Here is a 22,684-nt window from a genome sequence, read left to right on the forward strand (position 1 = left end):
GAAAAAATAAATAAATAAAATAAAAATTAAAAAAATAGAAAAGAAAAATTGAACATATCATCAGTGACAATAAAATATTTTTAAAAGTTTTGTGTCTCAATCTTTTCATTATTTATTATCACAAGAAATTACGTGTCTTCTAGGCCAGGCGTGGTGGCTCACACCTGTAATTCCACCACTTTGGGATACCAAGGTGGGTGGATCACTTGAGGTCAGGGGTTTGAGACCAGCCTGACCAACATGGTAAATCCCCATCTCTACTAAAAATACAAAAATTAGCTGAGTGTGGTGGTGGTTGCCTGTAATCCCAGCTACTTAGGAGGCTGAGGTGAGAGAATCGCTTGAACTCAGGAGGCAGACGTTGCAGTGAGCCAAGATCGTTCCACTGTACTCCAGCCTGAGCAACAAAGTGAGACTCCAGCTCAAAAAAAAAAAAAAAAAAAAGGGAAAAGGGCCAGGCCCCATGGCTCATGCCTGTAATCCCAGCACTTTGGGAGGCCGAGGCGGGCAGATCACTGGAGTGCAGGAGTTCGAGACCAGCCTGACCCACATGGAGAAACCCTGTCTTTACCAAAAATACAAAAAAAAAATTAGCCAGGCGTGGTGGTGCATTCCTGTAATCCCAGCTACTTGGGAGGCTGAGGCAGGAGAATCGCTTGAACCCGGGAGGTGGGCTTGCAGTGAGCCGAGATTGCACCATTGCACTCTAGCCTGGGCAACAAGAGCGAAACTCCATCTCAAAAAAATAAGTGTCTTCTATATGCCAGGCAATTTTATAGGCACTGGGAAAATTACAGTGAATAAGACAGACTGGGTCCCTGTCCTCAAGAAGCTTGAGTTCCAGTGGGAGAGACAGTTAATAAATAAGTGAATAAGTATATTCTAAAATACACAGAAAGACAAAGGACAGAAAGAAAATGAGGCAAAGGACAGGTGTGGATCATCCTGGAAGGGCTATCTTAGATTGGAGGGTTAAAAGTAGTAGTTTCTGAAGAAGTGACATTTGAGCAGACACCTAAATGAAGAGAGGGTTCAAGTCTTAAAGATCTACTGGAATAGAGTGTTTGAGGCAGAGAAAATAGTAAGTGCAAAGACAGACATGTGCTTGGCCTATTTCCAGAACAGCAAGGATTCCCATGGGACTGGGTAGGAATAAGCAGAGGGACTGCAAGTGAGGTAGCCAGTGATCACATATATATGATTTTATAGGCCTTTTAGATTTTAAGCCATTAGAAGGTTGTGAGCAAGGGAACGGCATTGTTACGTTTTACATTTTAAAAACATCACTCTGGGTTTTGTATAGAAGATAAACAGTAGGAGAGCATGCGTGGAAGTTGGGAGACCAATTTGGTTGACACAGCCTTAGATGACCTCCAATGAGTCATGCCTTGTGTAATATTCTCCCTTAAGTGCTGACAGAACCTGTGACTTGCTTCCAATGAACAGAATATGGCAAAGATGATGGATGTCATTCTCATGAATATGTTACATTACATAAGACTTCATCTTAGCCGACCAGAGTGTGAGTGATTCTGCTGAAGAAGCAAACCACCATGGTGTGAACTGCTGTGGAGAGGGCCACTTGCAGGGAACTATGAGACACTTCTAGGACCTACAGATAGCTCCCAGCCAAGAGCCAGTGAGAAGCTGGGTCTCCAGTTACATAACCACAAAGAGTTGACTTTACCAACAATTTGAATGAGCTTGGAGTTAAATTCTTCCCTAGTCAATCCCTCAGATGAGAATATAGCAAGCCTACATCTTGATTACAGATTGTGGAGGCTGTAAGCTGAGTATCTGGTTAAGCCATTTTCAGACTCCTGACCCATGGGAACAGTGAGATAATAAATGTGTGTGGTTTTAAGCTATTAAGTGTGTGGCAATTTGTTACACAGCAACGGAGAACCAACACAACCAATTAGGATGTTTCTGTAGTAGTCAGGTGAGAATTGATGGTGACTTGAACCAGGCTAGTAGCCATGAAGATGGGGAGAAATGGTTGGATTTGGGATATGTTTTGAACACAGAGTTGATAGATTTGCCAAAAGCTTGGGTATGTTATATGTGAGAGAGAGAGGAGTCTGACTCCAAGATTGGCTCAATAAATACAAATACTCAGCTCATAAAATTCAATTAATTTATATTTTGTTCACCTTAGAAATCAGATCCAGGCCAGGCGCAGTGGCTCATGCCTATAACCCCGGCACTTTGGGAAGCTGAGGCGGGCGGATCACCTGAGGTCGAGAGTTCGAGACCAGCTTGACCAACATGGAGAAATCCCACGTCTACTGAAAATACAAAAATAGCCTGGTGTGGTGGTGCATATCTGTAATCCCAGCTACTCGGGAGGCTGAAGCAGGAGAATCACTTGAACCCGGGAGGCAGAGGTTGCAGTGAGCCGAGATCGTGCCATTGCACTCCAGCCTGGGCAACAAGAGCAAAACTCCGTCTCAAAAAAAAAAAAAAAAGGAAATCAGATCCGGTTGAACCCTACTAATGTGCTATAGCAACTCTTCCAGGAATGCACTTGACCGCTTTCTAAACCAGGCTTGTTCTACTAACACTTCAAGTTTCAAATGAAATGCTTTCCTTCTCTGAAAACTTTCCCATGCACTTTAGCTAGCTTAACTCTTTACTCCCTTTGCTCAAAAATTTCTTATAGCATTTGTCTCATTAATCATAATTTATATGCACTGTCTCCTATAGTTTTTTTTTTTTTTTGAATGGAGTCTCTTTCTGTCACCCAGGCTGGAGTGCAGTGGCGGAATCTTGGCTCACTGCAACCTCTGTCTCCCGGGTTCAAGCAATTCTCCTGCCTCAGCCTCCCAAGTAGCTGGGATTACAGGTGCCCACCACCACCCCCAGCTAATTTTTGCATTTTTAGTAGAGACACGGTTTCACCATGATGGCCAGGTCGAACTCTTGACCTCAGGTGATCTACTCACCTCCCAAAGTGCTGGGATTACAGTTATGAGCCACTGTGCCCAGCTGGGACACAGCTTTAAAAAAAAAACAAAAAAAAACTTTATATTCCCAGATCCTAGAACAGAGTCTGGGACATCTAGGAAATATCCAAATGTTTAATGACTGAATAATTGTAGTCATTCTGAAAACATTTGAAATCATCAGATTAACTGTATTTTACCTAATTCTGTCTTCTCATAGCAACATAGTTCATCTCACTATATGATTAACTAAAGCAGACAAGATATGTATGTATGCATATATTACCTGCATCATAAGTATAATGCAATATGCCCATTTGACAATGTTAACTCCATAAATAATAACACTCATAATTGACCCACTGTGCATATGTGTCTGTTTGTGTATGTGAGAGAAAGAGAATTCTATAAGCTACAAAAGTTTTTTATCCAGTTTGAGTTGCAGATCCAAGATTTATCCTCTTGATTTATTGCTTTCTAGCCTTGCAAAAGGACAAAAGTAAAGTTTTTGAAAAGACTTTGTGACAAATCTACTTCAACTACTCCAGAATGTGAAAAAGGGATAAGATAGATGCTGGGTCACTTTAAAAAGGCAAAGGAATGTTCCAATATAAAAAATATGGTACTCGTGGGCTAGTTTGTTCAAACACACCAGAGTGACTTTCCAGGCTTCGATCCAATTGTATGATGCATTCAGAAACCCTGTGCCTACTCATAAAAATATCTCAGATGAAAGATTTTGAAATTTGTTTATGAGTTTAACTGTCCTGAAAACTGCAATGTTGGCCATTTCTTTTTGTGACCAGAGGGAGGAACTTCTATTCAATATTGAACCTAATACACCAATGGCTATATTTTCCCTAATTCCAGAAGACAGCACACACACACACACACACACACACACACACACACACACACACTTCCTATAAGGACAAGTAACCTCAAAAGATTGGAGCAGTCTCTCTGAATCAGTTCAGGATTTGCCTTAAAGTGTTCATTTTCCTACTCATATCACTCTGGGACACCCAAACTTGCCAATAAATCTCAAATACGTAACTGCTGTCACTTGGGGAAACTTTTTGGCAACAAGACTTATGATCTGAAGCATGATGGAATTTCCGTCTCTCCAGTTAAAAATGATGCTCAAAGCAGCCCATTAATTTGGTTAGTTATTCACAGATTAGAAGCAAATCTGAAATGCCAAGCCCAGAAGAAAGCCAGGCCTAAAAACAACTGAAATGATTTTCCATGGACAAAATAAAAAAGCAGAACAAATCTAGGTTTTTCAAAAGGTTACTTAATCCAAACTTAGTTCTCAAACAAAGATGGAATAACAACTGATAATGACTGATATGCCTTTACCAGTATGAGTTCAAGCAATCCAAAGAACACTACCAGATGGCAAGTCTCAAAATTTGACCTGGTACCTTGTAAACATTCAAGGGATTCTCATTGCTGAAAATGGATAGCAATTAGCATCTACATTTTTATTTTTTTTTTAAGAGACAGTTTAGCTCTGTCACCCAGGCTGGAGTACAGTGGTGGGATCATGGCTCACTCTAGCCTCCAACTCCTGGCCTCAAGTAATCCTCCTGTGTTCGCCTTCAAAAGTGCTGGGATTACAGCCATGAGCCACCATGCCCAGCCACAATCTACACGTTTATTACACTATATTCACTATATACTATATTCATTAAGCCCCTCATAACTCTATCAGTGACTCTGTTAATGGAGTCAACAGAATGATCAAGAATGCCATTTAGGTGGACACCCTGGTCGATGCCTCCAAGCTTGTCCCAGGCCCTTGTCCTGGCCCCGTGGCCTACAGGGTTTGCCCTGCTATGCATCCTCCAATGCTGGGCTTCGGATTGGCCACAGCTTGCGGATCCTGCCGTGCCAGCTTGTACCTCCACTCTCTCAATCAGATTCTGAAAGTTAAAAAGCACAGTGTCTATTTGACAAATTTGAGGAAATCGGGAACTTTGGGTGACCTAGGCTCTCTAAATGAGATGACCTATCAAATACCAGCAGAGGAAATGCTGGACTCCTAAGCAGAATTTTTTTGGAAGACCTTGCAGATGAGGCTTACCAATTTGAGCACTATGATGTCTCCTTTGGGAATGGTGTCTTAACAATTAAACTGAGTGAAGATCTAGGAACCTATATGACAAACAGCAGACCCCAAATAAGCAAATCTGGTTATCTTCCCCATATAGCATCTGAATAAGTTGCACTTTGTCTTCAAATCAAGTTAAAGTTTGACCTCTAGTTTGTTTTGAGCATCTCAGCTAACGAAGAACACATGATTGCGTCGGAGGCACAATGCAGCCTGTGCAGCATGAAAACCTGGGGCCATGCAAGGAAAGATGTCCCTCATTCCTCATCTGTCTGGCTGCCAATGAAGTAGTTGTAAGAAAGTAAAAGTGAACTGCCCACAGAAAGCTCTCAAACCTACCTCCCTGGGTTATTCATTTGCACTTCCAAAGAGAACATCATGTTGACTGTGAACTGGGGAAGGCCCATATACAGCCAGGCTGAATTCTTTGAAAACCTGGCTGGGCACAATGGCTCACGCCTGTAATCCCAGCACTTTGGGAGGCCGAGGTGGGAGGATCATCTGAAGTCAGGAGTTTGAGACCAGCCTGGTCAACATGGTGAGACCCTGTTATCTACTATAAATACAAAAATTAGCCGGGTGTGGTGGTGGGTGCCTGTAATCCCAGCTACTCAGAAGGCTGAGGCAGGAGAATTGCTTGAACCCGGGAGATGAAGGTTGCAGTAAGCAGAGATTGCACCACTGCACTCCAGCCTGGGTGACAGAGCAAGACCTTGTCTCAAAAAAAAAAAAAAAGAAAGAAAGAAAAAAAAAGAAAACCTAATGGTATTTGCATTTAAAAACAATTATAACCCTACTCCACTTCCAACATTGACATCATTTCATCATTTTAAGGCAGTTAATATTGTGCCATTTATCATGCTGTGGTTTGTATTTCTTTGTTCAGAATGCAGTGCATGCCTCCTTCAAAACTGTAAAATAAAATATACATGCTCGTGAAATTAAACAAAATTAGCAGGTAAAGAAACATTTGCTCTATGGTTACAAAAGTCATATTTCAGAGCCAGAAAATACGCATATTTTCTTTTAGAGAAAATCAGGTAATTTGCAAATCCAAATAAATAAATAAATAATAAAACCGGGCCGGGCATGATGGCTCACTCCTGTAATCCCAGGCACTTTGGGAGGCTGAGGCGGGCAGATCACTTGAGCTTGAGTTTGAGACCAGCCTGGCCAACATGGTGAAACTCCATCTCTACTAAAAATACAAAAATTAGCCGGGCATGGTGGCGGGCACCTGTAATTCCAGCTACTCAGAAGGCTGAGACAGGAGAATCACTTGAACCTGGGAGGCAGAGGTTGCAGTGAGCTGAGATCCTGCCACTGCACTCCAGCCTGGGTGACAGAGCGAAACCCCATCTCAAAAAGAAAAATAAATAAATAAATAAACCGAAACATTAGTAATGTAAATTAGTAACCCCACAGGTTTAAGCAAGAGAGCTATGCTAAATTTTACACAGCTGTTTCTATAAAGATACTCACGCACAGAAAAGAGACATTTTGAAAAATGTTTTCATGTTGGTTTTCTAGACAGGAAACCAGACTCATATTGCCCTAACACTTGGTTTGCATTTCATACCAGTTAAATTAAAAATTATTGTTACTTAATTTCTCAGCAAACCAATTTTCTAATTTAGTCTTGTTCCAGATTTAATAATTTTTAAACATAAAATGTGGAGTTTTTCTGTCCTTTAATGTTTATGAGATGGTTTATTGTAGCCTTGTGGGAGCTAGCTTAAATAGATATAGGTTTCTGGGATTGAAATGACTAACTTTTATAATTCTGGGGTTAAAGGACACAACGTTTTGATGAGTTTGGTACTATATTCTTTTAGGAAGTTAGCCTAGATTCTAATTTATTCAGGGGAATTCTTTAGAGATACATAGTTCTCAGTTTTCGTAGTAAGACGTAGTAAGATGAAACTTTTACTTCTTTCATTACTTTCTTAATTCTTCTTCTTTTTTTTTTTTAACTCATCTCACCACCACAGGCCTTCTTTCGTTCTAATGCAACTGAATTATCATTACCGACTCTTAATTTATTTTTTCAAATTTTAAGTCCAGCCAGGTGCGGTGGTTCAAGCCTGTAATCCCAGCACTTTGGGAGGCTGAGACGGGCGGATCACCTGAGGTCAGGAGTTTGAGACCAGCCTGACCAACGTGGGGAAGCCCTGTCTCTGTGATCTCAGTTCACTGCAACCTCTGCCTCCCAGATTCTCGTGCCTCTGTCTCCTGAGTAGCTGGGATTGCCGGTGCGTGCCACCAAACCTGGCTAATTTTTGTATTTTTAATAGAGATGGGGTTTCGCCTGGTCCTGCTGGTCTCGAACTCCTGGCCTCAAGCGATCTGCACACCCTTGGCCTCCCAAGGTGCTGGGCTTACAGGCATGAGCAATTGCACCCAGTCATGACCTCTAATCCAGAGCCCAGGCAGGTCACTCCACACATTCAGAGCTTCCAACCACTTTTACGGTCTACCATTTTTAACCATAATGGAAAAATCAATGGCTACCAAATCTAAGGAAAATCTCTAATGTAAAAAATTAAACAACAAAACATGGGAGGGGTAAAAAGACACTTGGAGGAAACAGCTATGCAGGAAGGAGAAAATTTCAAATTAGTATTAATATTTTTAGAGAAATAAGAAAATATGTCATAGCCACAAAACAGGAATAGGATACTACTTAGGAGATAAAACAAACAGAATGAAAAGAGCTTTTCAGCAGAAATGAAAAACCCAATAGAATAATTAAAAGATAACATTTTTTAGAAACTCCCAGAAAGTGGAACTAAAATACAAACAAGTGGAAAATAGAAAATAAAATGTAATAAGAAGAGAGGACCAGTCGTGAACATCCAACAACTATTTAATAGGAGTTCCAGAAAGAGAGAACATGAAAAACAGAGAGGAGGAAATTATCAAAGAAATAATATAAGAATATTTTCAGGCCAGGTGTGGTGGCTGAAGCCTGTAATCCCAGCACTTTGGGAGACTGAGGCAGGCAGACTCCCTGAGGTCAGGAGTTCAAGACTAGCTTGGCCAACATGGTGAAACCCCATCTCTACTAAAAATACAATAATTAGCCAGGCTTGGTGGCATACACCTGTAATCCCAGCTACTTGGGAGGCTGAGACAGGAGAATCACTTGAACCCAGGAGGCAGAGGCTGCAGTGAGCTGAGATTGTGCTACTGCACTGCAGCCTGGGTGACAGAGCAAGGCTCCAACTCAAAAAAGAGTATTTCCATAAGTAGGGGATGCTAGTTTCTGTAATGAGAGATTCCACCAAGAGCTGGGACAATAAATGAAAATTAACTATGCCAAGGCATATTATCATGAAAATTTATAATAGTGAGATAAAAGAGAATATCTTAAAATCTTTTTGAATGTAAAAATAAGTAACATACAAATGGTTCGTTATCATAATGGCAGTGGGTTGCTGAACAAACCCCTAGAATCCAGAGGATAATGAATGGATCAATGTCTTCAAAATTCTGAAAGCAAATGAGTCCCAATCCAGCATTCCCAACCAAACTGTTTACCAACTATAAAGCTAAAATAATGATATGCTTCAATAAACAAAGCCTCAGATGATCTTCCTCTTATACAACCTGGAGAATATGGTTAGTGGAACATATCCTCCGGTAGCCCAGGAAACTCATGTGGCTACTGGCGGATATGTTCCACTAAAATGAGGAAGGAAGTAAGCTAAGAAAGAGGAAAGCAGAGATCCAACTTGAGAGACAGGTCTAGGTTTTTCCTGAGATGATGGTGAAGGGAGATCCTAGGACATCAGCTTTCTCAAGTCTAGAGCACAACCAGTCCAGACTGGAGCATACACAAAGAAAGCACCAGTAGCAATCATTCTTTTTAAAAAACAAAATTTGATAGAGTATCTGATGCATGCAAACATATTCACAGGAGTTGAATTCTTCTGGAAGAGTGTTTGAAGATAACTTAATATAAGCTACATAGAAAATTGAGCAAATTAAAAATGAAGGCCAGGTGCAGTGGCTCATGCCTGTAATCCCAGCAGTTTGGGAGGCCAAGGTGGGCAACCTGCTTGAGCTCAGGAGTTTGAGACCAGCCTTGGCAACACGGCGAAACCCTGTCTCTACGAAAAATACAAAAACTAGCGGGGTCTGGTGGCAAGTGGCTGTAGTCCCAGCTACTTGGGAGGCTGAGGTGGAAGGATCACCTGAACCCAGGAGGTCGAGGCTGCAGTGAACCGTGATCACACCACTGCACTCTAGCCTGGGTGATAGATCGAGACCCTCTCAAAAACAAAAGAAACAAAAAACTGGCCGGGCATGGTGGCTCATGCCTCTAATCCCAGCATTTTGGGAGGCCGAGGCGGGAGGATCACCTGAGGTCAGGACTTCGAAACCAGCCTGGGCAACATGGTGAAACCCCCCTCTCTACTAAAATACAAAAAAAAAAAAAAAAAAAAAAATTAGCTGAGTGTGATGGCAGGCACCTGTAATTCCAGCTACTTGAGAGGCTGAGGCAGGAGAATCACTTGAACCTTGGAGAGGGAGGTTGCAGTGAGCTCAGATAGCACCATTATACTACAGCCTGGGTGACAAAAGTGAGACTCTGTATCAAAAAAACAAAACAAAATAACAAAGAACTACATGGCCCAGCTTTGAATAATATTACATAATTAACTGAATACTGATCTAACCAAAATGTATGCCTTAATTAGGATATCAGAGAGTATGTATTTGTCTATGTTGTAGAGGTGGAGTAAGAGAGTTAACTCTATCTTTCACATTAGGAAGCCACAGATTGTCTCTGAAAGTAAGAAATCAAGAAATAGCAGGGTAAACCTATTAACTAAACATAGAGTGGAAAATGTTAAAAGAACAGCTGAAAGGACAAATGTGGGTACCTCTGGGAAGTGGAAATTAAGGAAAAAAAAAGGTAAAAGCAGAGGATTGCTAATTTCCACAGTAACATTACTGAACTTTAAAAACGATGTACATATAAAACTTTGATAAAATTAAAACTTGTAAAAAGGATTAAATGACACACATTTAATTTGATAAAATTAAAACTTGTAAAAAAGATTAAATAACCTATCAGATTACCTAGTTGTAGTAAATAGCTAATATATGATTTTTTCCGTTGTTTTTAACAGAAGAGTAGGAAAATTAGGTGTTTGCTATAGGTTTTTTTTTTTGCACAAGACGAAGACAATGACCCAGAAGGTGGAACTTAAGAGCATATTGTCCAAGATAGCATGATGCTGTTACATCACTTGAAATTATGCAGGCCAGAGACGGTGGCTCCTGCCTGTAATCCCAGCACTTTTGGGAGGCTGATGTGGGATCTCTTGAGGCCTTGTGAGCTCAAGGTTGGGGCAAAGGAGGCCAGGAGTTCAAGATCAGTCTGGCCATCAAGCCAGACCCTGTCTATCCAAAAAATAAAATAATTAGCCGGGCATGGTGGCAAGCAACTGTAATCTTAGCTATTCAAGAGGCTGAGGCAGGAGGACTGCTTGAGCCCATTAACTGGAGATTGCAGTGAGCCATGGTCACACAATTGGACTCCAATCTTGGCAACAGAGTGAGGCACTGTCTCAAAAAAGAAAGAAGAAAAGAAAAGAAAAAAGATGAGGTTCTTCCTCTCAGAGGCCATCTGGAGTGGTTCTCAAATCTGACTATTTGTAAGCTTCATACGGAAAGATTTAAAAAAATCCTGATGCTCAGGATGCATCCTAGACAATTAAATCAGAATCTATCTTTCAACCTACCTCAAATGATTCCAATGTGTAGCCAAGGGAAAGAACCACAGCCCTAAGTGTGAGTTTATGAGACTGGGCTATCTGCCATTTCCAAATCTCATCAGAGCCCAAGGAGGGGTAGAGAGAAGTACATGTTATGGGGAGGGAAGTTGGGTATCCCTCCCTCTGCCAGGCCAACCTGCACTTTTAACTCGACCCCACTGTCACTTGGTAGTTAGATGAATGCATACTCTGGGTGATGTTTGTAGGGAAAAGAAAGAGAGATCAGACTGTTACTGTGTCTATGTAGAAAGGGAAGACATAAGAAATTCCATTTTGACCTGTACCCTGAACAATTGCTGTGTCCTGAGATGCTGTTAATCTGTAACTTTGCCGCAACCTCTTTGCCCTAACCTCTTTGCCCCAACCTTGAGCTCACAAAAACATGTGTTGTATGGAACCAAGGTTTAAGGGATCTAGGCCTGTGCAGGATGTGCCTTGTTAACAAAATGTTTACCAGCACTATGCTTGGTAAAAGTCATCGCCATTCTCTAGTCTCGATAAACCAGAGGCACAATGCACTGCGGAAAGCCGCAGGGAACTCTGCCCTGGAAAGCCGGGTGTTGTCCAAGGTTTCTCCCCACGTGATAGTCTGAAATATGGCCTCATGGGATGAGAAAGACCTGACCGTCCCCCAGCCTGACACCTGTGAAGGGTCTGTGCTGAGGTGGATTAGTAAAAGAGGAAAGCCTCTTGCAGTTGAGATAGAGGAAGGCCACTGTCTCCTGCCTGCACCGGGAACTGAATGTCTCGGTATAAAACCCGATTGTACATTTGTTCAATTCCAAGATAGGAGAAAAACCGCCCTATGGCAGAAGGCGAGACATGTTGGCAGCAATGCTGCTTTGTTATTCTTTACTCCACTGAAATATTTGGGCGGAGAGAAACATAACTCTGGCCTACGTGCACATCTAGGCATAGTACCTCCCCTTAAACTTAATTGTGACACAGATTCCTTGGCTCACATATTTTCTTATTGATCCTCTCCTTATTATCACTCTGCTCTCCTACCACATTCCTCTTGCTGAGATAGTGAAAATAGTAATCAATAAAAACTGAGGGAACTCAGAGACCACTGCCGGTGTAGGTCCTTGGTATGCTGAGTGCCGGTCTCCTGGGCCCACTGTTGTTTCTCTATACTTTGTCTCTGTGTCTTATTTCTTTTCTCAGTCTCTCTTCCCACCTGATGAGATATACCCACAGGTGTGGAGGGGCAGGCCACCGCTTCAATGTTTGGGCTTTCTCAATAGGGTCTCATCCTCCATTCTTACCCACCAGAAGAAAAGTTGTGGTTGGTCAAAATCTGAGACATTAATGGGGCCACATTTTGGGGGTGTACCTCAAAAGCAGAGACCAAGCTTCATTCTTTCTCCTGTATTTCTAGCACTTGGGTGAACTGGACCATTTTTCTCTGGCCAGGCCACTTGCCTTAAAGTGGTGGGCTCAGGAACGTTGGCCCCCTGTGTCTCAGTATCTCTGCACCTGGAACAGGGTCTCTGAGAATCTCCGGATTGGAAAGTAGAGAACTTTAGCCCCAGGCCTGGGCCTTGCCTCCAGCACAGACTCCCAGAGGTTATTAGACCTTCAGCTGGTGCTTCCTAAGTAGGAGGGTATTGTTTCCTATCCAGTCACCGATCCTTTTGTGTGCCCTCCCTTGGTTCAGAATCCCAAAGAGAATGAATGGGAGAGCTCGAGTTCTAAATTCTGTCTTAGAAGCACTCAAATACAGTTTGTAGGGAGACTCCAAACTGGTCTCCCACTACCCTGACAGCCTAAAAACGCAGCTGGAATTTTGCATTCTCTTCCCCTAACCAATTAGTATATGCATTTCAAATACTATGCATAATATGCATATTAGTATATACAAGATAGGCTAAACACTGTGTGAAACTAAGAAGGTAAACCCTCTCCTGGCTTACAAACAATTGGTACAATTAAAAATATTTCACAATGGTGAAGCCATGGGCAATGGCTATTTACAAATCAAAATATAAATATTTTAATATTTTAGTAATAGGCGTGGTGGTACAGTGTGTCTCAGTTAAATAGTAGTCTTGCCCCAAAGCGCTTTTGAATGCTTTGCCACCTATGCATCAGTGGATTCAGGAATGTAATGAGAGTTCTCAAAAGTAATGGAAGCAAAGCCAAGCAAGTCTCCCACTCCACACATCTTGCTTTTCCCTTTCTGTGTTGAACTTTGGATCTTCCACAAAGGGGACTGGGTGCCCCTGTGGAAGCCCAGCCAGGGAGCAGTCAGACCTGGGGGGAGAGGATGGATTACAAGCCTGAATTTGCCTTCCCTACCAGACAAGCTCTGGCTTGAGGAATAGAGAAGTGAAAGAAAAAAGAGGTGCTTCGACTCGGTTGGAGACAGGGAGGGTTATGAGTGGAGTGAAGACAAGGCTCTTAATTCAAGCTGCCTCAAATTACATTTGTCCACACACGCAGGAAAATGCTGCTTAAAAAATAAATGAGGTTAATTTCTCTTTACGGGTTCCCTTTCATCTCAGGGTTTCAAAGCACTTTGCCACAAAAGATCCTTTATCTTCACAATTCTTTTTTTATGTAAATATAAACAGAGGGCCCTAAGTTTATATTTAAAGTTCAGTAAAGCCCTAAACTTTGGAAAGAAAAGGTACTTTAAAAATTCTTTTATCATTATAAGATCCAAGTAGCCAATCAAGGACCACACAGACAGAAAATCCACATTCAGATGAAAGGCCACACCTCTGCTCAGATGACCTGCGTGCTAATTAAAATCACAATTAAAACAAGCAGAGGGGATGGAGAGTGGTGACTTAACATGCCCTTATCCCAGCAGATACACTCACAACTGACTCACACAGGATACATAGGATTTTCTCCAGCAGGCATTTGGAAAAAAGCAAAGAAGAAATTCTAGTTTTAGCTGCCCTCCATCTACTAACCCAGTAAACTCCATCCCTGGGTCGGTGACACATCCCTGACTCGCAGCCACCTCAGCAGAGCCCCATTCCGTGCAGGAAGAGCCAGCTTGGCCTCCTGGTGATGGGAATGTTGTTTGCATATGCATTTTTTCAGCAAAAGAAAGTCTCAAAATCTCCCTGGTTCCAGGGTGTGAGTCATTAGTGGGTGTTTGTTTTTTGGGTTCTGAGTGTGAGTCACCACCTTTCCTGCTGTTGGTCTTCTCAATCCTAGGGTAACAACTAAAAAGAGATGACTAGAGATGCCTGTGATGCTTAAAAGCGGACACCTGGACATTATTCATTTGGCAATTGTATCAACAATTAATTTTAAAGTTTGTTCTTTTCTCTGTAAACAAGTGTATAACGTTTATAAATAACAGTGGGAAAGAGGAAGGTGGGGGAACGGAGAGAAACAAATCTAAAAAGGATATGACTGAGGTAAACGGAAGTAGAGTCTAGTCAAAGCCAAAATAGACAACTGCCTGTTTGTCAGCTAGAGGAGGGCCGGGGCTGGTGATGTTGACCAAACTCTACACATGAACAAGCATCTGATGCTGCTCTCTAGGACTTTTCCTCATTGGCCTGGGAGTGTGGGTGGGGAGGGCAGTCAGGAGGGACTGCCAGTGTAACCATCAACTCTAGAATCTGAAAGAACAACATGGCTTTGAAATGACATCTTCCGGCCGGGTGCGGTGGCTCACGCCTGTAATCCCGGCACTTTGGGAGGCCAAGGCAGGCAGATCACAAGTTCAGGAGTTCGAGACCAGCCTGACCAACATGGTGAAACCCCGTCTCTACTAAAAATACAAAAATTAGCCAGGTGTAGTGGCATACGCCTGTAATCCCAGCTACTCAGGAGGCTGAGGCAGGAGAATCACTTGAACCTGGGAGGTGGAGGTTGCGGTGAGCTGAGATAGCACCATTGCACTCCAGCCTGGGAGACAGAGTGAGACTGTCTCAGAAAAAAAAAAAAAAAAAAAAAAAACATCTTCCTGATGTTCCTCCCATTGGTGCTATGCCTGGTACCATTTAGTACTGGGAAAGGACCTCAAGACCACCCAGAATTCTACAATGGAGAATGTTCTATAAAGTCACGGTGTCATGCCAGGACCAGGAACCAAAAAACAGCAGCTTGAAAACCAGTGATTTGACAATTTGGGCTACCCTAACAGCTAGTTTTTATTTCAGTGACATTGGGCAATAAATCAAGCCATTTAAGATGGTTGAAAGAAATCAAGATGACCACACACACACACACACACACACACACACACAGAGCAGGTTTTGAGCTCATGGAGGACTCAACCTGGATTTGACTCAGAGAAGGCATTTGGCCACAGGCATTTCAGTTTGCTTTCAGAAAGCGAGGAATTACAAATGAAAAAAAGCTCTGACTTTTCAGCTGGTTTGAGTGTGGAAATCAAAGCTTGGCTTTTTTCTACCCAGAGGAGTCTAGGTACTCTGTGTCATTTCTAGTATATAATTACAATATATCTGTATGCCCACATATTGTCACTATATTAGGTACTTTACAAAGCCCAGAAAAACAGAGCCTCTGTCCTGGTGTTCCAAATGTTAGTCAACCTATTTAAACTCTTGGTAACAATGCTGAGGTAATGAAAATGAACTCAGCTGCCACCGTTGGCACAGACACAGCGGAAGGAAGAAGTATGATTTGATTCAAAGCATTCTCATTTAGGGGAGAAAAAATTATAATGCACATCACCACCAAGTGGAAAATAAAGATAATAAACTTGGAGTTGTATTCCTGAGACCTTGACATTTTAAAATAAAAGGCTTCAGTGTTTGCAGAATATTTTTTCATTAATGTCTCAGTTACTTGTTTTTAAGGATAATTATTTGTGGATATTACAAAAGAACTTCCTGAACTACCCATTTACTTGTGGGCATATACATTTGAAAGATGCCCCAGGCCCATTCCAAAGCAAAACAATACACACACCTAATTGTGACGTTATGCCTAACTAGCCTGGTATTCATGACACATCTTTAAAAATTCTCTCAAAAAAGTGACCAGTTGTTTGGCTCCTGCCTTTAATCCCAGCTCTTTGGAATACCAAGACAGGAGGATTACTTGAGGCCAGGGGCTTGAGAGCAGCCTGGGCAACATAGTGAGACCCTGTCTCTACAAAAAGGTTAAAAATTAGCTAGATATGGTGGTGTGCGTCTGTAGTCCCAGCTACTCAGGATGATGATGTGGGAGGATCACTTGAGCCCAGGAGTTCAAGCTTGCCCTGAGCTACAATTGCACCACTTCACTCCACCCTGGGCAACAGGGCAAGACCCTGCCTGTAAAAAAAAAAAAAAAAAAAAAAAAAAATTTAAATTAAAATTCTATGAAAAACATGAAGACCTGGGATCAGACTCTGGCAGACTGACTTGTTAACACTTTTTCAGAAGAATTCTGCTCTTATCTCACTTAACCTTGGGTATCTTTTCTCAGAAAAGTGACTGATGAGATGTTCTCAAATCTTATGACAACCCATCAGGTTGCTTCCATGCTCATTTAGCTCAAGATATCCAAGAAGTCGGTACCTAGGGGCCATGTCTTTGCTGTCATCCTGATTCTTTAGCTGTAGATTATCAGTGTGCCTGTCCCAAGTCAGGCTAGTTTGGCAGAGAATCCCATATTCTCTTGTATGAGAGCATGGGGTGTGAAATTTGGAGATGTGGTGTTCCTTGCCATATGGAGGAAGCCAATTTTCAGAAAGAAAAAAAAAAGAGCTCACACTTGGAGAGATGAGACAGAGAAAGTGCTGGCTGCATTTCAGTTTTTGGTTCTATTTGTCCCTAAGATCATTCAGCTTGCCACTTAGAGATAACATATGCCAGAATGCTTTTTAAAGATGATCACCACTACCTTCTTTTTTTTTTTTTTTTTGAGACAGAATTTCACTCTTGTTGCCCAGGCTGGAGTGCAATGGCGTGATCTCCGCTCACTGCAATCTCTGCCTCCTGGGTTCAAGCGATTCTCCTGCCTCAGCCTCCCGAAATAGCTGGGATTACAGGCGCCCGCCATCACGCCCAGCTAATTTTTTTGTATTTTCAGTTGAGATGGCGTTTCACCATGTTGGCCAGGCTGGTCTATGAACTCCTGACCTCAGGTGATCCGCCCTCCTCGGCCTCCCAAAGTGCTGGGATTTTAGGCGTGAGCCACCGCGCCGGCCTTTTCGTTTTGTTTTGTTTTGTTTTTGGCCTAAGCTACTTCAGGTTGGGTTTCTAAAATACTGATCAAGTTGATTATGAAAAAAAGTATCAAGATCAACAACATTTTTTTCTTAAGGAAAATTAGACTCAAGGGACTGTAGAAAGATATTTATTTACCTTGGTAAGAATCTTTCAACAAATGACTGGAGAGCACGCAAATAGAATGTGCTACCTGAGTGCTACTACAGGCCTTTAAGACCAGAGAATTATTATTATTTTTTATTTTATTTATTTATTTATTTGAGACAGAGTCTTGCTCTGTCGCCCGGGCTGGAGTGCAATGGCACTATCTAGGCTCACTGCAACCTCCAGCTCCTAGGTTCAACCGATTCTCCTGCCTCAGCCTCCCGAGTAGCTGGGTTACAGGTGCCCGGCCCCACGCCCACTAGGTTTTGTATTTTTAGTAAAGGCAGGATTTCACCATGTTGGCCAAGCTGGTCTCGAATTCCTGGCCTCAGGTGATCGGCCTGCCTTGGCCTCCCAAAGTACTGGGATTACAGGCATGAGCCACTGCGCCTGGCCCACCAGGGAATTATTTTTAAGACCAGAATTATTATTATTTCTGTCCCTCTAGGAGATTGAAATCTTGTTGATATGATAGAATTAGCTTTGCTTCCATGGGAACTTCTTGTTTACTGTATATTACCCACCACTTGTGTAGTCACAAGGCAGGAATATGGGCTTTGTTTTTTGATGTAGCTAAACACCTAGGACAATGCTTTTTATATAGTTGGCCTGCAAGAAAAATTTGCTAAATGGATGAACTAATGTTTGTTCACAGCTTATTCCTGTTAGGTATATTAGTTCTTACATGAATGACAGAAGAAACAATGAAATTGAAGGAAAGGAAGATGAACGCTGAGGTAATTAGGGCAAAAAGCAAGCTCAAATGTCACAGGAAAACTATTTTAAAATTTAACAATTTGGAAAATTTTGCTAACACTTCTGTTTCAGTCATTGATCATAGATGAACCAAAGGTATTTCTCTCCATCCCACCTCTACTTAATTTCTGTTTTATGTACTGCTAGTTACAGTCTTTTACATATTCTTTCCTTTCCTTAGTAATAGCACCCCTTCAATTTTAGCTAAGCAAATGGGAGTACAGCCAAAAACCGTATTTTCCAACCTGCTCCGCCTGCCCAGTCTTCTGGGATGGTGAGTCCTGATCCTCCCTTGTACGGGGGGACGATCTTCGTCTCACAGTGGAAGATTATGGTGCCCCCAGTGTCTTGCTTGGGTTTCCTGTGGTACGTTGCAGAGGGGAGCCAATCCATTTGACATTGTAAACTAGGCAGCAGTCCGTTGCCAAGAGTGTTGCTGTCTCAGAACTACACAACTTCCCATGTCTTATTAAATAACTGTGACTTACCCTTTCTTTGTACCCACTAAACATCTCACGCTTTTGCCCATAGATGGTGTGTGGCAAATCTCTTTGCCACCATGTGTCAGATGGTGGTCTGTCTTTAGAACAAAACAGATAATTGGGTCTGCAGACAGCTGCCCCCTTCTCCATCCTGGGCCTGCCGTGGTGCATCCAAGCAGCTAACCTGAGTACCTGTAGCCACTTCTATATTGCTTGTATTGCTACTTAGGGGTCTTGCTGCAATGTTCCTCCACATACCTGGCCCTCTGCATACCTGGCTCTAGGGAAATCATGGAAGAACAATGTGATAAGAATGTGAGGGTCACTCAAGAGTATACTGGGGTGGGCCAGGCACAGTGGCTCATGCCTGTAATCCCAGCATTTTGGGAGGCCGAGGCAGGTGGATCACCTGAGGTCGAGAGTTCGAGACCAGCCTGACCAACATGGAGAAACCCCATCTCTACTAAAAATACAAAATTAGCCGGGCATGGTGGTGCATGCCTGTAATCCCAGCTACTCAGAAGGCTGAGGCAGGAGAATCACTTGAACCTGGGAGGCGGAGGTTGTGGTGAGCCGAGATCGCACCACTGCACTCCAGCCTGGGCAACAAGAGCAAAACTCCGTCCTCCGCAAAAAAAAAAAAAAAAAGAGTATACTGGGGTGGAGTGTATTGTAGAAGCAACTTACAGCAATAACTTAAAAGAAGAATGTGTGTTCAGAGCTCTGAGCTTAAGGAATCCAGGAGTGGCCAACGCGGACATTCATTCCTTATCTATGAGGAACTTCTGAACCCCCAGACTGTCTCATGAACACGGGCAATACAAGGGATTGGCGTCCTGACGTCCTTTGTTTTGGGTTGAATGAAGGTTGCCACGTGGAGATTGCTATGGGGAGGATGCTAAGTGAAAATGTTACCTAAACTGCATGCTTTCTGCAAGCAGTCTTGGTTCTCCTGTCCAGCCCACTGCCACTGGGCCGTCTGTTTATGGAAGTTACCCCTAATAAAACTCAATATTGGCCAGGCTCAGTGGCTTACACCTGTAATCCCAGCACTTTGGGAGGCTGAGGCGGGTGGATCACTTGAGGTCAGGGGTTCGAGACCAGCCTGCCCTAAATATAGTGAAACCCCGTCTCTACTAAAAAATGCAAAAATTAGCTGGACATGGTGGCGAGCACCTGTAGTCCCAGCTACTTGGGAAGCTGAGGCAGGAGAATTGCTTGAACCCGGGAGGTGGAGGTTGCAGTGAGCCGAGATCGTGCCACTGCACTCCAGCCTGGGTGACAGAGCGAGACTCGGTCTCAAAAACAAACAAACAAACAAACAAAAAACCTAATACAGTGTCTGACGTAATATAGGCATAATGACTCTTCCTGTAATGATAGTGATAGTGGTAATAGTGAAAGAAGATGAGGAGGAGGAGGAAAAGGGAGAATGAGGGGTAATGGAGGGGAAGAAGACAGGGATGAGGAGAAGAATAGGAAAACTATTCCTGAACTAGGTTGGTGGGAGTGAAAATGAGTAAGAAAGGGTGACTGTGGCCTGTAATCTCAGCGCTTTAGGAGGCAGAGGCTGGAGGGTTGCTTGAGCTCAGGACTTTGAGACCAGCCTGGGCAACATAGCGAGTCCCTGTCTCACCCCACTGTAAAAAAAATAATTAAAAAAAGAAGAAAAGATAGATTAGAGAGCTATTAGCAAACATTAATAAGACTGTATGTAGTCTGGAAATGGGAAGTGAGGTAAAAGGAAAAGTCAGTTGTGATTCAAGTTTAAAATATCAGTTGAATTGGCTGATTCTTGAATTTCATCATTTGCATCCACCAGTACCAAAAATAGGAACAACGATGATGAAAAATAACTCTGTGGTGTGTGTGTGAGAGTGTGTGTGTGTGTCTGTGTCTGTGTGTAAGAAGCTAAAGATTTCACTGAGGGCCGGGCGCGGTGGCTCACGCCTGTAATCCCAGCACTTTGAGAGGCTGAGCCGGGTGGCCACCTGAGGTTAGGAGTTCGAGACCAGCCTGACCAACATGGTGAAACCCCGTCTCTACTAAAAAATGCAAAAAATTAGCTGGACGTGGTGGTGAGCACCTGTAGTCCCAGCTACTTGGGAAGCTGAGGCAGGAGAATTGCTTGCACCGGGGAGGCGGAGGTTGCATTCAGCCAAGATCATGCCATTGCACTCCAGCCTGGGCAACAAGAGCGAAACTCCGTCTAAAAAAAAAAAGAAAAAAAAAAAGATTTTCTTGAGTATTCTCCCTATCCAGTGCCAGCTACATAATTTGTGGGACTCCATGAAAAATGAAAATTCAGAGGCCCTTGTTCATAAACTCAGGAAAACCATTTATTCCCTTCTTTCATGGCCTATTTCTTCATCTGTCATGTGATGCTCTTTATTGTTATTATTATTTTTGGCTACTTAATGTCAAATTACTTTGGGCATAGGATGCGCATGGTGTGAGCGCAAACCCTCCAGTTGCCTGGGGCCCTGGGGTGCATGTGTCCAGCCCCGATCCTCCCCACACTTGTTCTCAAGACTCATGTTGGGGGCAGAGGACAGCAGTGTACATGAGGCAGGGGGCAAGAAACAGGCAGACAGGACATAGTTCCAGGAGGTAGGGAGGTGGGATGATGGTGAGCCAAGGCTCCAAGACCCTAGTATATGTTTCACTGTCCAGTAGACTTCAGTTAGGAAATAGGAATTCAAAGAAAAGAGTATTAAAAATATCTAATTGGTGACCACAGATCATTAAACTCCAAGCATGTGGTCCCTTTTTGTGATTGTTATTTTATGTTTCAGCTTGACCAGGCCCCGGGATGTCCAGATATTTGGTTAAACATCATTCTGGCTGTTTCTGTGAGAGTGTTTTGAAAGAGATTAACATTTCAATCTGTACACTAAGCAAAGCAGTTTGCCCTCCCTAATGTGGGGGGCCTCATTCAATCAGCTGAAGGCCAGAACAAAGGGCTGACCCTTCCCAAATGAGAGAGAGGTTTTCCCTGACTTAAGATTTAAACTGGCCGGGCGTGGTGGCTCACGCCTATAATCCCAGTGCTTTGGGAAGCCGAGGTGGGCGGATCACGAGGTCAGGAGTTTGAGATCAGCCTGACCAACATGGTGAAACCCCATCTCTACTAAAAGTGTAAAAAAATTAGCCAGGCATGGTGGGGCACACCTGTAATCCCAGCTACTCGGGAGGCTGAGGCAGGAGAATCGCTTGAACCTGAGAGGCAGAGGTTGCAGTGAGCCGAGACCACACCACTGTACTCCAGCCTGGGTGACAGAGTGAGACTCTGTCTCAAAAAACAAACAAACAAACAAACAAACAAAGATTTAAACTGAAACATTCTCTTCCTGGGTCTTCAGCCTGCTGGCCATCATACTAGAACCACACCATCAGCTCTCCTGAGTGAGTCTACAGCTTGCCAACTCACTTTGCAGATCTTGAGACTTGACAGCCTCCATAATAGCAGGAGCCAATTCCTTATAATAAATCTCTTTATACACACATATGCGAGTGCATGTGCGCGCACACACACACACACATACACACACACACATACACACACACCCCTACATCTTACTGTTTCTGTTTCTCTGGAGAACCCTGACTCCAGAGAAAGTGCAGGATCTTGTGTAGCTGCACTGATCACATATCCATGAAGCCGACCCTGTTCCTATTTTCCCTAGTTGCCAACACATACCACAAAAAGAGAGAGAAAGAAAAAAGTAGGGGAGGAGAAAGAGAAAGAGGTGAGTTAGTGGGAAGAACAAATTGGCTTGGTTTTTATGAGCTATCAATAATCTCTTGCTGTCACTATAAAGCATACATAATTTTTTATATATAGCAATAAAAGTACAGGCCACATAAGATAGCTTAGAAATTTCCAGTGTCCTGAGATCATATATTGAAACCTATTGATTTAGAAAAATATTAATTTCATATGCTAAAGAGTGACAGTTCAGAAATAATATTAACTGAACCAATGTCCTTCTATTGTACAATCTCTCCTCTTATAGGACAACAAGGCTTTATCTAAAACCCTGGGGCCAGATGTCAGAATTCAGAATTATCTTGGATTTTTAGAAAAGTAATACAATGTATGTACTGTGTATTATTTACACTCCCAGCAGACTCTGGGACAGCACTCTGTACTAAAATACATTAATATTTTTGCAGTAAAATGTGAATATTTATGCTACTTGGCCAAATAGTCTCATGTAGGTCCAGGTAAAGTTTTGCTTTCAAATGAGTTCAGGTGAGGTCAGATTTTGCTGCCAAATAAGCTACAAAAACTCAGTTTGTA

At 42.7% G+C, this 22,684-nt stretch overlaps 1 pseudogene; it reads left to right on the top strand.

Moving 5' to 3' along the window:
• The first annotated feature begins 10,242 nt into the window (after window positions 1-10,242).
• LOC129397368 (uncharacterized) lies at window positions 10,243-11,903 on the top strand (annotated as a pseudogene).
• Window positions 11,904-22,684: the final 10,781 nt, after the last annotated feature.

This window comes from Pan paniscus, chromosome 2, assembly GCF_029289425.2.
Source record: "Pan paniscus chromosome 2, NHGRI_mPanPan1-v2.0_pri, whole genome shotgun sequence".
NCBI lineage: Eukaryota > Metazoa > Chordata > Mammalia > Primates > Hominidae > Pan > Pan paniscus.